Below are 2336 nucleotides of genomic sequence, written 5' to 3'. Positions count from 1 at the left end.
GCCGCTGCCCCGGCGGCAGAAAGGGCCGGGCGGCCGCGTTCCCGGCGGATGGCCTCGGGCCGCCTCCTTCGCCTCTTCCTGTCTGCTGGGTCCCCTCCCCGCTCCTCGCCCTCGGAACCTCTCTGGGACCCGTGTGGCTCGCTCCCGGGCTCTCACCCCGTGCCGACGGGTTAGGCCGGCGCCTGCTTTGGAGGAAAGCCTTTCTTTTGCTTTCTGAATGGAAGAGAGAAGGACCAGCTCGTGAAATCGGCTTCCATGTTTCCCGAAGAAATTACACAGCTTGTCCCAGTGTGGTTGTAACACTAACTTTCACATTCCCAACAGCGATATATGTAGGTTTCAGATACTCCACACCATGACCAATACCGGAATTTTTATTTATTTATTTATTTATTTTTTTGAGTCGGAGTCTCACTCTGTCGCCCAGGCTGGAGCTCAGTGGCACGCTCGCGGCCACCGGAACCGCGACCTACTGGACTCAGGCGATCCTTCCGCCTCAACCTTCCAAGTAGCTGGGACCCCAGGCGCGTGCCTCCACGCCCGGCTAATTTTTTGATTTATTGTAGAGATGAGGTCTCGCCGAGTTGCCCAGGCGGGTCTCGAACCCGTGGGCTCAGGCAGTCCTCTCCCCTCGGCCTCCCAAAGTTGCTGGGATCACCCGCGTGAGTCACCGCGCCCGGCTGACACTTTTTAAATTCTAAGCATTATTTGTGAGTGCAAATAATGGTCTCTCATTGTGATTTTAATTTCTATCTTGCTAATAACTAGTAGTGTTGAGGCTATATTCATATGTTAATGGGCCCGGGGCATATTTTCTTTGGTAAATCGATTGTCCAGATCATTAACCACCCCCCCCCCCACACACACACCTTTATGAGTCAGGTTATTACTCTGTGGCCCAGGCTGGAGTGTAGTGGCAGGATCATGGCTCACCGCGCAGCTTCCACCTCCCAAACTCAGACAATCCTGGTTCAACCTCCGGAGTAGCTGTCACTACAGGCTCGCCCACCACGCCCGCTAATTCACCTGAAAATCAGTATGCTTGTCTTATGGAGTTGTAAACGTTCTTTAGGTTCCGAATGAAAGTTCTTTCTCAGACATACCTCTTTGTTGTGCAAATATTTTCACCTGGTGGATGGCTTGCTTTTTCATTTTCAGTGTCATTAAAAATAATAAGGCCAGCCGGCGCAAGCCTGTAATCCCAGCACTTTGGGAGGCGGAGGTGAGAGGACTGCCTGAGTCCAGGGGTTCGAGACTAGCCTGGGCAACTTGGCGACACCTCGTCTCTACAATAAATCCAGCCTGGGCGACAGAGTGAGACTCCAACTCTAATCGTAATAATAATAATAATAGTTATGTCAGACGCAGTGGCTCATGCCTGTCATCCCAGCACTTTGAGAGGCCTAGGTGGGAAGATCGCATCTCTAAAAAAATATTTAAAAATTAAAAAAAAAATTAGCCAGGTATGGTGGCACACAGGTTGAGACCGCGGTGAGCCATGATGGTGCCACTGCACTCCAGCCTGGGCAACAGAGTAATACTCTATCTAAAATTAATAATAATAGCGGCAACAGGTATACTCCAGAGATATTGTGGGTTGAGTTCCAGACCATCACAAAAAAAGATCACAATAAGGCAAATTACACAATTTCTTTTAACTTTCCCACTGCACTGCATATTAAAGTTATGTTTGTGGTCCTGTAAAACATAACTGAGGAATGTCTCTCAGTCAAGCCAAGAGGTTGGTTCCAATAAACCTAATAATTTGAAGTTCAAATAAATAAATAAATAAAAAGTTACATTGGCTGGGTACAGTGCCCCATGCCTGTAACCACAACACTTTGGAGACTGAGGTGGGAAGATACTTTGAGCCCAGAAATTTGAGGCAGTAGTGAATTATGATTGCACCACTGCACTCCAGCCTGGGTGACAGAGTGAGACCCTGTCTTCAAATAATAGTAATAATAATTACAAAAATAATAAAATATATATTTTTAATGTTGAGCCTTCAGCAAATCATAACCTTTTTGCTGATGGAGGATCTTGTCTCAATGTTAATGGCTGTTTACTGATCAGGGTGGTAGTTGTTGAAGATTGGAGTGACGGCAGCAATTTCTTTTTTTTGTTTTTTGTTTTGAGTTGGAGTCTCACTCTGTCGCCCAGACTGGAGTGCAGTGGCTGCTCCCGGCCGCCGCAGCCTCGACCTGCTGGGCTCCAGCGATCCTTCCGCCTCAGCCTTCCGAGTAGCTGGAACTACAGGGGTGCGCTACCACGCCCGGCTGATTTTTTTGATTTATTGTAGAGATGAGTCTCGCTGCCCAAGCGGGTCTCGACCC

The sequence above is a fragment of the Carlito syrichta genome, unplaced genomic scaffold (genome assembly GCF_000164805.1).
Source record: "Carlito syrichta isolate Samal-C Ts95f unplaced genomic scaffold, Tarsius_syrichta-2.0.1 Scaffold301859, whole genome shotgun sequence".
Classification (NCBI taxonomy): domain Eukaryota; kingdom Metazoa; phylum Chordata; class Mammalia; order Primates; family Tarsiidae; genus Carlito; species Carlito syrichta.
The sequence above is the reverse complement of the archived record's forward strand: the minus strand, read 5'-3'. Positions refer to the sequence as shown.